This window comes from Corapipo altera, unplaced genomic scaffold (genome assembly GCF_003945725.1).
Source record: "Corapipo altera isolate COAL_440 unplaced genomic scaffold, ASM394572v1 22, whole genome shotgun sequence".
NCBI lineage: Eukaryota > Metazoa > Chordata > Aves > Passeriformes > Pipridae > Corapipo > Corapipo altera.
The window spans coordinates 6,041,946-6,054,467 of NW_020884886.1; the positions used below are offsets into that span (position 1 = coordinate 6,041,946).

At 36.7% G+C, this 12,522-nt stretch overlaps 1 long non-coding RNA gene across 1 annotated transcript; it reads right to left on the reverse strand.

Annotated features, from left to right (window-relative positions):
• Positions 1 to 315: 315 nt before the first annotated feature.
• On the reverse strand, positions 316 to 12,152 carry LOC113946833. The gene is made up of 3 exons (XR_003527571.1): positions 12,037 to 12,152; positions 6,915 to 7,186; positions 316 to 659 (listed from the first exon to the last, which is right to left on the reverse strand). It is a non-coding gene; the product is annotated as an uncharacterized LOC113946833 (long non-coding RNA).
• Between the last annotated feature and the right edge of the window lie 370 nt (positions 12,153 to 12,522).

Below are 12,522 nucleotides of genomic sequence, written 5' to 3' on the forward strand. Positions count from 1 at the left end.
TAGAGCCACAATTCCTAGAGATAAGGGAATAGAAGAAAATCCCACCTTTCATTAACTAAAATCAAGTACATTTCAAGCTATCCTGGGTGTAAAAGTTAAAGCTTTAAAATGTGATACAATTGCACTGTCCAGAACAAGAGTAAACAGACAAAAAGAATTTATCTTTTTTTCATTTTTACATCCATTTTAAATCTATTTCACACTTCGTGAAGCAGTTTTTAACTGGATAACAGAATTACGATGGTGAACAAGAGACACATATATATGTACAGTTGATCAAACTTATTTACAATGGCAATGTGTGATATATTACTGAACTAGCCTAAAGATAATCCAGTTGTTTTGGGGTTTTTTTTAAGAAATCTGGAAATGTTGTCAAATTAATCATATCATCAAGACCATACTAGTTCTTGAGGACAAAAAGATTTTATGCATTCAGGAAAACACCAAACAGATCACAACAATTTAATAGCAAGGACTGTGATGGTGAAGACTCTGATGTTGGAGACTTCTATTTAAGACCTGATGGTGATATTATTTTATTATCCAAATGAGTGTTCTGCCCCACAAGCTCTCAACTAGTCTAGGAAGGGTTGCTCACAGTCTCTGTTCATGGAGCTGTTCCACAATCAGATACTGAGGTTCTGATCTGAAGCACTCTGAGTTACAAAAAGAAAGCATGAAAAATACAAGCATTAGGGGAAAAAACATTTTCTACGTTTCTATATTATGGCATATATCTACAGCTATCCATAATAATTTGTGAATTATTTGTTGTCTTTTGTGGTTTTTGGTTTTAATATAGTCAGAGGTGCGAGCAAATATATACAGATCAGAAATGTAAATACTATGATTTATAGAAGAAAGTAATTACCTGTTAGAAAGTAATTACCTTGCAATATGTATATTAGTTTTAACAATTTTTAGAGCAAGTCCTAGTCTCAAGTATGCACAACTAGCTAAAAAAGAAACCCCCCAAAAATTGTTTGTTGTTTTAGAAACTCTTAATTTTCTAAGTTCTTTGGAAGTACCATTTTATTAAAGAGCATTCAAAACAATTAATATTTTAAAGTCATCTTAAGAATAAACAGTTCATCTTCTACATCCTCATAGGTGGTAAGCATTATAAAATAATATATAAGCACACAGTCAGTGTTCACAAAATCCTTTATTTCCATATTTTCCCTGACACGATAAGATCTGTTTTTAAATCACGACAAAGGAAAGATTTCTTAGAGGTCATTACATTATGTAGCATACAATAAATATAAATCATCTTATATGCCTCCAACATTTACGTATGACATCATCAGCATTGGATAGGATCTTATTCAATACAAACACAAGAATTCATGTTTCAGGTCTTTTATTTCTAGTAAAAGGCAGATTACCTCTTACCATGCTGTACTCTTCATTTTCATTTTATAAAAGCAACCCTTCTTTAATCTCGCTGTCAATTTAATGATGAAGTGTGAATTGTCACATTTCTAGTACATGTTATGGTCCCTGCTCTGATAGCTTCGTGATTTGCACTTTTAATCGTGTATCACTGGAGAGAGGTTGGCATGAAGACCAGTAAACCCTGGCAAAGCATGCATTCACTCCTTACTTTGGGACAAAGTGCTGGGTAATATCTGAGCTTGATAACCAGACAAATTAGTGAAGGCAAACACTTCCCATCCCTTTCACACAGTGAGATCTGCCTGCTGGACACCTGTCTGTCACCCGAAAGAGGAGACACATGGCTTGCTGCATAGGGGTAAGGAATAAGGACAACAATCCTGTCCATATTGTCAGGCTAAAATCTTATGTTGGTGAAGCTCTTTGCAATTATCTCTTATAATTGTCCCATCCCATGAGTCCTGTACGCTTCTGTTCGAATACCAGTGTGTGGAGATATATTAAATGACTTCTGCAAATACCTTGTTTGACAGAAGTCTCTTTAGCAAGTCAACCTGAAACTCGCTGTTGTAATATTTTCATTAACTGTTTTGTTGGTAGGAGTTTAGTTAGACTGGTTAAGTGGGTAAATGTGAGAAACTTCTTGACTTTGATTTGCCCCAGCTACCTCATTTGTTCTTAGATGCCTCCTGGTTCACCCAGCTGACAGCATCCTCTGTGGTGGGCTCATGAAGTTTTATCACCAGTCAGGCACATATAATGTACATTATTTATACAACTGATCTGATCAGTCAGTGCCTCCTGTTCTCCTGTGTCACTTCAGCTATCCTCCAAATTATAGAGCCATCACTAGAGTATATTTAAACTTATAACAAGTTCTCAGCTATTTCCTCTCAGGATGAGAGGATGCTTTGAGATCAGTTGAGGTTGTTTTGAGATTTCTAGTGTTGGGCAGATGATTACTGAAATTTAAATGGCCCCATGGATTTTAGATTTTGGACTTTCTGACCCTTCCAATTACACTAAGTACCCAAAACTGAGAAACAGGAGAAGCTTGGAAGTGTAAAACCTCAAATATTCATTTCCACTTTGTATTTTGACAGAAGCTTCAGTCATTTTGTATTTTGCCTGAATCACTGTGTGTATACAGTACAGATGGTCAATGAGTAAAATAAAGTTCTAACTTTATTTGAAGTCCCAGCCTTCAAATAGGTGCAAAAGCAACACTAGCAAGAAAGCTGGGATGATAATGCCTCAGATAGAGAGATAACACCCTGCAGTTCTGTGGATGTAAAAAGGATTCTGCTATAACATCATCAATATTTGGCAGTAAATATGAACACCAGCACTGCTAGCTGGTGAGATGGATGGGAAGGGTCGCCACCATTGCCTATCTCTCCCATTTCAAGAATCCTAAGAATTTCACAGTGGCACATGCCAAGTGGCAGAAAGAAAAGGCTCCGTTTAAAGTGAATAATCAGCTCCTACAAAATAAAGATATGTTTATCTTCAGATTTTAGAGAGAATCTTCACAGAGTCATACAGCTCTGAGATCTAAGTGACACCAATGCTAGAGTGTTCAAAAAGCAAGTTACAACACTCTTCCCTTCTTTCAGAAGATCCTGACCTTACCTGTGGAGGTGAACCTTTTGTTTCTGTGAAGTGAAAGTTTACTGTATTGTCAGCTTGAAATTACCTGCCATACAGCTGTTGGAGTTTTCCACAAGTGAATTCCACATGTGGCTGTGGGAAGGTTTTACACAGGATAGGAAACAACTTGTAAAGTATTTTGTCAGAAATTCCAGATTTGGGAATGTGTCTTAAGTTCTGCATGACACTACATAGAACAGGCAGAAAAATAAAGTACTTTTTTCTATAATATATGCAAGTGTACAATTAAGGAATGACAAAAACTACCTTTGCCTTTTGGGACGAAGTAAGAGAATTAATCTTTTACTTACCACGAGACAGTGTTACAGAGTTGAAAGGCACAGAAGTATTAAATGTGTTAGGCAATAATTGCAAGCTAGAAATCGTGTAGAATATGCAGCCAGACATGATCATCTGTTTTAAAACTTACCTTGGTGCAAGCTACACCTAACTAATACAAACGCATAAGATCTTCAAGTCTACACTTCATTAATGGAGTGCTTAGGTTTTACCTATTTGGATTTTTACACAACCCAAGTGCAACAATCTGGTGCTCTTGGCACCTGTGCCATAAAGATACAGTTCTTAGAACAAGTTGCCCACAATTCATTGTTTCCATATTACATGGCAAAGTTTAAACTAATGAAATAAACCTGCCCCGTTTTCAAGTGGAGTACACAAATGGAGCTCATCTCCTAGGATGCATGATAACAGACAATGATCTAACTTTGTCCTGGCAATCAACTAACTCAAATTGTTTCAGCCTTGGTGAACGAAATTAAAGCTTCAAAACTGTGGTGCCTCCACATATCAAAGACCTGTGGTTGAACATACTTCATATAGAGTGGGAAAAACAGCTTCTGCAGCCAGCTGCTAGCAAGCTAGGGTGATAGAGGTCAAAGCAGCTGACAGTCAATGCCAAAACATAGAACCAGTTTCTACTAAACAGCAGTGGGGTAGGAGGTAGGATCTTGAGGAGCAGTGAGGTCAAAAGCAATCCTGCCACAAGCACCATGATGCCCTGAGCTTGCCCTCATTGTTCAGCCACATCAGTTGTAACCAGGGAGCAGGGGGAAGGAGGGCTGCATCTGCACTATGAAATCACGGGGATGTCTGTTTCCTTCCCTGATTTTGACCCCATTTGCAGTTTGATTAGAGAACAGCCAAGTTGCAATCTCATAGCACTCTATCTGTATCAATCAAGAGGAAAAAAATTGCCCAAAACTAACTCCTAAAATAATTCGGCAGGAAAATAAAGGCCACATAGAAGCAGCACCTAATGTCACAAGTGTGTATGTTTGAAGTCTTTGTTTAGAGTTTGTGACTTTGGTCTTATGAAAACAAAATGCACTCTCTCTTTTTTCCAGTCATTGCAATTTCTAGATGAGATGAAGCATAAGCAAACAAAAAGTCTACGGTGGAGCGATTTGTCAGCTCAGTCTGTACTCCAGGAGCACTCTTGCATTCCTCAGAGCTAGGAAGCTCTTGCACAGCAACATCCATGGGCAAGGCTCTCTCCTGACTCAGGTGGCACACAAGACTCCCTGCCAGGCCAACAATCAATGACTGACTGTGGTTGTTCATGTCAGCACTATCCTTGACCCCAGCTACAGGACGTACTCTGAGCAAGAGACCTTGCTTCCCTTGGCAGGTCCAGTGCAACAAGGGCACAGCAGAGCACTTCCTCTGCATGAGCAGCTATCATAAGCAAACCTTCTGTTTTCTGGATTTCTAGCCCAGCTCCCTACAGAATGATGAATGCTTCAAGTCTCACCCTGTAAGACATTTCGTGGCCAGGGACCAAGGCTTATAAATTTCCAGAGAAAGCACTATGGTCAACAGTCACATAATGAAGGCTACACAGTAAAATTAAAACTCACTGGGGGGAGAAGAGTTTTGGGGCTTTCCTGAGGACCAGTCCTGATGATCTAATAAAAATTAGGAAAGTGCTTGACCACCTTTTATCTCCAATGCAAAGCATATTTCTTCATTTACATACACATTTGCATATCACACTAGATGTCATCATTGGAAACAAATCAGCAAAACAATCCCACATTATTCTAATATGTACATTTATTTCTCTACTGAGTGGATAATTAAAAAAATAAAAGACAGATGAGAAGTCATGCTTTGCTTATTACCTTCACGATAAGGTTTTCAGATACTGTGGTAGTAAACCTATTTTGAATAGCAAGCATTTACCAGATCCTATTATTCTACAATTTCTGTGGGAGATTTCTTGTCACCTTGGAAATTATACGTTTGGTTCTAGGAAGAAAAATTAGCTTTACTCAGAGGTCTAAGTAATTCAGATATATGGCATGCAGCATGTAAAACAAAAGTCTAATATCAATGTACCCAAAAGTAGATTTTATGACTGTTAAATATACATGTTGCAAAAGATTAGATTTACTGTTTTGCTCATATTGTGTTAGTCATTTATAACATTTGGGCACTGAGCAACATAAACTTATTTTATGGTTCTTTTATCCTTTCAAAAGCATTGCAGGCTCCTAGATAGGCAAATTCAACACAAGGGCAGTGATAAATATACAAAGGTATTATTTCTGATGGATAACATTCTTTTAAGGTCTTTTCATGATCCATTAATTTATGAATTACACAGCAGAGTAGACATTGCAAAGGGCTTAATTTTAGTTATATGTTGATCTTTGTCCCTTGAAGCAGCTTTCATCCAAAAAGTAAGTAGGACTAAAAATAACATGTTCTCTTGGATTGACTCCAACAGGTTTGATCACAGAATTTAACTATTTTATTCTTTTTTTATCAAAAGGTGGGCAGTTGGGCCCATCCTTATTTATAAACAGGAATATGCACCCCCCAAAAAAATCAAAATAGAAAAAAATAATTCTATGGCTCACTTCATTCACAGTACAGTTACAAAAAGCAATGAAATTGCCATGGAATAAAATTTACAGTAAGGAATGAAGTATGGTAATAAATGCTGCACAGCTGCTCGATAAAACTTTTTGACAATGTACTGGCAAACTGACTTCATGGGAGCCAGATTTCCATCAAAGCATCCTATCTCCACCTTGCCAGACCTGATCCATTTCAGATAAACCAGAAGTAAGTTACTTCGGACAAGTTATTTATAGGTCAATGAGAAATTAGTCTTAAGATCCGTCTTACTTGAAAAGAACATTTGGGCTTTTGCTCATGGCTCAAAAAAGAGACCAAAAAGTGATGGGCATAATTATGGAAGTATCCTTACCCCCTGTATGCTGCTTCCCCCCAGGACTGAAGTACAGGGAAATTTCATGAGCCATCATAAATGAGTTTTATAGATAATACCTCAGTGTTTAGAGCTGTTACTTATTTCTCTTTTCTCTCTCTTTTTCTTACAGCAATAATAATAATTAAAAAAAAAAAACAAAACCAAACTCAAAACTGACAAGGAGAATCTGTTAGTAAGCTAAAGAAGTGATGATAAAATTCTGATCTCAGGAGTTTTCGATCCAAGCAGCAACCGTGAACATTGCTGCTAAACAGAATTTGGCCATGTGCTTGCAGTACAGTATTTCAAGCAATCCAGATTAGCAGCAGTTAAGAGATCTGTTTATTACTGACAGGGTGTGGCAACATGTAAGAAACTCATGGTATCCTGAGAGGGAGTTTCTTAACTTCCTTTTCATTATATTCAGTGGTTTCTGTTTCACAATGAAAAAGTGTGAAAAAATGCTGACAATATTTACATTCAGATTTCTCTTGCAAATAATTATGGTCCTCAGTATCACCTAAAATGAAGTTAACACAAACCTTAATGTGAACACAATCTTTTTTTATTTTGAAAGAGCAGAACCCTCTTTTTGTTCCATATGCTACCCTAGAGGCATTACCTGATGATGTGTAGTCAGATCTTGGTTTCCTGAAGTTCCCACAACCTTTTCAGGCATTACAATTGATGGTAATGTTCTTACCATAAACTTAATCAAGAGATGAGATATCCATTGAACCATTAATTTAAGTATAGCAATTCTTTTATCTCTTTTAATAAAACTTACAAAACAAAGAGTAAGGTTTTGTTCCGAATTAAACCCAAGCATAGTTGTTTTGTTCCATAGTGTTGTGGTTTGGCCCTCCAAAGAAGCTTCTTTACAAGTCAGTAAATCTGGGACAGGTTGAAAAAATAAGAAAGAATATTCATTATGAAGGTAAAATTGTCTGAAGTCCAAAAAATCACACAATTTTCTTGAAACAAGCATAAACATGAAATTCTAGGGATAAATGGGAAAAGGCTGTCTAAGCACACCTGGAAACATTTCAAATGGAAATCATGGATTCTAAGTTACCTCTGAAAATATCCAGTCACCAGCATACAAGTGCACCAAATGCAGTCACTAAAGGTCTTACTTAACAGTATATAGGACAGACTCATTTCTTATATACATTTCCAGTCCCCAGTCACCAAATTAAAGCTAATCTAGTTAAATTATTTCAAAATTCTAATTTGTTGATCAGTTACAAGATCAACTTACTGCTGCTTAATATCACCTTGGTGTTCAGCTGAGCATAGTAATAGATTGTGTGTGTGTTCTTCGACTACAAACACACATGAGAAAAAAATAAAATCTTTAAAACCTCTGAAAAATGGAGTTGTTTGATCTAATGATTTCTGTCTTGTGTTGGTGATGGGCTACTGGCTTGCATACAAATTTGTCTCCACTGACATGTGGTAGCCCATTAAGCCACTGTAACTCAATTTCATGTCTGACTACATAGGAAGAATTGAACTGATAGAGTTGAAGCAAAGTTTCACGTTATTAAGGTGACTGCTTCCTAAGGTAATAGATACTTTTCCAAAATGGAGAACAGACTGAGCATTTCTCTGCTCTAAGGCTTTATATACACATAAATGTTAAACTGCCCATTTAACAATACAAAGATAGTTAGAATGGTACATCTGGTATTGTGTTTCGCAGCAATGCTGATATGAGCACAGCCATTCTGGCATAGTTACTTCTATACAGATGAAGAACTACTTCATTATTAGGGATCTTCAGCCCTGTGTAATTATATCCAACTTTACGAGATATAGCATTTGTCACATAGTTGGACCAGGATAAAAAAAAAAAAACTATCTGTTAATTTAGGAAGGTCATTTTAGATCAATCAGTGATAATTTTCAGGTAGCATGTAATGTAGCTTTCTCAGCCAAAGCCCAGCACACTTAGAAGCCTCTTTATGTGTAAGGAAGGGGTAGGTGAGAAGCTGTTTCACTTGCAGACAGCAGGCAGAATCATGCTGTTACAAATGCAGGAAAAACATGTGGAAGGTAACAGAGAAAAGTCAGCTAACAGGCTTTGTCTGAACTCCAAAATGCACAGATGAGTCACCTCCACGGAGCACACCATGATGACATGAACTAACACTACAAGAAAGTGCTGACCTAGTGTGGGAAACAAGAATTGCCTTGTACTTGATTGCTTAAATTCTAGTTGTTTCAAGAATTACATATTGACAGCTTACTTTTTGCCTGCACTGAAAGAGTCGTCATGTTTTTTGCTGTTCTCAAATTAAGTCCAAATAGTTATTTTGAATAAAGACCTAAAACAGTCAAATATTTGCTGAAAACATGGGAAAAGCACATGCACGTTGGTGCTCTTTTCTTCCAGAATAACACCTAGTCTTTGTGTTGTTTGAAAGCATGTATCTATTTGAAGACCTGCATGTTGCTGACATAACAAGGAGGATTTTTAAAGCAGTGCAGTAGTTATCACCTGTCATTGGCTCTAGTGCCACTGCTAATCACTTTTGAAATAATCCAGTGCATCAGACACTGAGGCCATCAATGTTCTTCCCATTACCACAGTGTAGAGGCCATTTGGATAATGACCACTGCCCCAGAAGAGCAATGACAGATTTCTGTACCATCACACTTTGACTAGAAGCATCATGTGCACTGTACATCATTTGGTGCTCTGAACTGCAGCAGGATCAGGACTGCCCTCTGTTCAACTAGCAACCATTTGCAAGCAGTGAGGTTGAAGGACTGGGTCTTTTTCAGCTGTTGTTAAGCCTTCCTCTTCTCTACAAGGAGCAGAGACAAAATTCAGATGGAGGCAACAACAGAAAATCCAGTAGGTGCTTTGGGGAAAAGAGAGGAACTAGCTGAGATTTCAGAACCAAGCAAAGAGAAAGGGTTAGGATGGTCACCACCAGCCATCAACTTGACACATGTCAGTGCTAAGCTGCATCCAATTTTTCTCTAAATAAAGTGCACTTTTCATTCCCCTCCCAGGATATCTATTAGTCCATGATGTCTTATATAAGTGAGGGAAGACTAGCAGAAATTACCTGGTATTACCTAAGGGTCTGAAGAATTTCCGGCAGCAAAACAGTGAACAGGTAGCAGAAACACCATAAGAGTCATGATAAGCAAAGGTCAACCTAAATTAACTATATTCTCTTGAGGAGAGGTGTGAAGTTTACATTGGAGGTTGAAGAAGTAGAAGCACCTCTTTGAACATCATGAGGATTTCCACTGAAGTTCTTCACACCTCCAAAGAGGGCAGGAAGGAATTGCCCAAGAGTAACTAAGACACATAACAGACTAAGACACAGTTTCATTCAATTGACACTCAGGAACTGTCTTCAACAGGATTTTATACTTTAAATTTCAAATAGGATGCAACATGAGACCTGGACATATCAGCCACCTACAACTTAATCTTTGTAACTTCTGCTAATGGCACAAAAAGGGACGGCTGGGGGGAGCAGGCCATTCTTCTAGACTGGGTGGATCATCTAAAGGAATAATTTAGTCTCTGTGATATCTAAATCACGGCCTATTTATTTTAAATTCCAGTAAAGGACTAATTAGTGTTAATTACAGTAGCAGGGCTAGTGATGTGGCTATTCACACACAAAGAACTTGGCAGAGACTGAACTCCACTTACACGTAGGTCAGCAAAAAGAAAAGAGCGCGCTGCACTTTGTCACATCTCATTTGGATTGCCTTCAAAATGCTGAGCTAGAGGCAAAAGATACCACGGTTCATTTCCAATTCCCTGTCTAATCCTCTCACCTTTAATTTATTTTAAAAGTTTAATCAGAAGTTCATAAAGCTCAGATATCAATTTTTTAATTAAAAAAATTAAGCACCTGCAGGTAAGCTTTTTAGGAACTCATGGCTGGCCCAAGTTTCATTATGAATAGGTACTTCCACAGTTCACCATTCTGAAAACACTACTGTGATAAAATGTAACTTTCATTCCCTCACTATTGCTTCAGGGATGTGTCATTTAGGGAAAATAAATAGAAGACTTCTATCGCAAAGGAACCATGCTCCATTTGGGGTCAGTGAAAAGCTGCACCTTTCTCTGGAATTTCTGGCAGTATAGTAATAACTTTTCTGCAGAAATTGTCACTAACTGCTAGAAACCTTAGTACTAATAGTAAAAGTACTTGAGATATTATTAGTACATAAATAATGTAATATTTGCAAATAGAGAAACCTTACTAAATTTTTGGGATTTAATTTACTGTTAGTTGATGAAAATGATGATATTAATAGTTCTTTAAAGATGTCAGCCAGCTTTGGAATGCCAATTGTTATAGTATTCTTGGATTTTCAGAAGTCAAAGTGTTTTGACAAGATCTTTCTCTAAAGGTTCTTAAAGACTCTAAGTTATCAGAAGGATAAAAATTCTTTAGTAGATTAATGATGTGTTGGAGCATAGTAATAAATTGTTTTCACCACAGAAGAGAAGCAATCAGATATCTGCACTAAAACTTGTCCTCTTCAGTATATTCATAAATGATCTGGAAAATGAATTAATAATGAGATGGTAAAGTTTGCTGATGATACAAATTACTCAGACAGTCAATACCTCAAAAGGTGTCATTATACTGAACACTGAATGATTCAGCAACAAAAAATGTAGATGTTATTTAATATCAATAGATGCAAAGCAATACACATGGGGGGAAAAGCCCAACTTCACACACAGAGGGGTAAATAATAAATAAATAAATAAATAAATAAAGAATTTAGTATCACTTCAACAAGAATCTTGGACTCCTTGTCAAGAACTGTCTGAAAACATTTGTCCAGTGCTCACTGGCAGACAGAAGATGCAAACTGAATGTTACAAATCACTATGTAAGGACGAAAAGTCAAAAGACAAAATATTACACCACTGTATAAACCCAGACTTCATCCACATCCCAAATACTTCACCTAAGTCTGAATGATCCATGTCCAAAGGTTTATCAGAAGTAGGAATGGTGTACGCTAGACAACACAGATGAGTAGCAGTATACTATTGTAACTGTATGAGGATGGATGAAAGTACTTTTCAACTTGGAAAAGAGATAACAAAGAGGAAACAATTGTATATAGAATTGAAACTAACATAGATGATCAGTAAGGAACAATGGTTCACTATTCCTCTTACCATAAGACTTAAAAAGCATCAAGTATCACAGTTTTAATCAAACAGAAATGATTTTCCACACAATTCATAGCTACACTGTATAGTTTATTCTTACAACAATACTAACAAATACTAACAAAAATACAAATGGGTATAATAAATAATTAGAACAATCTATAGAGAAAGGATTCAGCAAGGGCTAATAAATATACAATGCACTTAAATCTACAGTTTAAGTAATGTGTACATTGTGCACAGCTGGAAACTGGGGAAGGTATCTCTGTGTTTGTCCTATTCTCACACCTAGTTAAGACACCATACCCTGTTCTGATTTAGTGTGGCCATTCTTGTCCTATTATTTAGACCCAAAAGCTTCATGATCTAATTATATTCTGCCTTCAAGAAACAACTTAAATTTGGCTTCTATTTTCAGCACCAGGCAGAAAAGACATTAATTCTCTTCTGCAATAAATAGGGGCTGAGCACTGCTGACACAATTATTAACTCCTTCCTCCAGCAAGCCTATTCTGTACTACTGCAGCAATCCCTTCTGACTGAAGAACAAACTCTGCTCCTTACTTACTCTACTTCATCTGATTGTGTATCCAATTGATCTCTCATCTTGTTCTTCATTATATTTGTCATATTGTACTTTACTGATTCTTGCATATAGAGGAAACTTCTGTGTTCTCTTAGACACCTGAAAGAATATTATATGTAATCTTTAGTCACATTGCATCATATTTAAAAGCAACATATCCAATTCTTTTACATTCTGCAGTATAATTTTATTTTCTTCACTGGCTTTTATTCAGTTTTGTCTCTCTGGAATGTTCAGAGTGTGAAAAAGTACAAATCCTTTTAAGGATGTCATATACATATATATATATATTTTCAACATCATATTCACCAAACTATTTATATGAACAGTTTTATTGATCAGATACTTAGATTCATTTTTACAGTTAGGAAAATGAGGTTTAATCATAAAATCAGTAGCTGGGTGGGTATATGAAACTGCAGTTAAAAATGGAAGAGCTGAGTGAACTGCAGCATGCTCAAGCTCTAA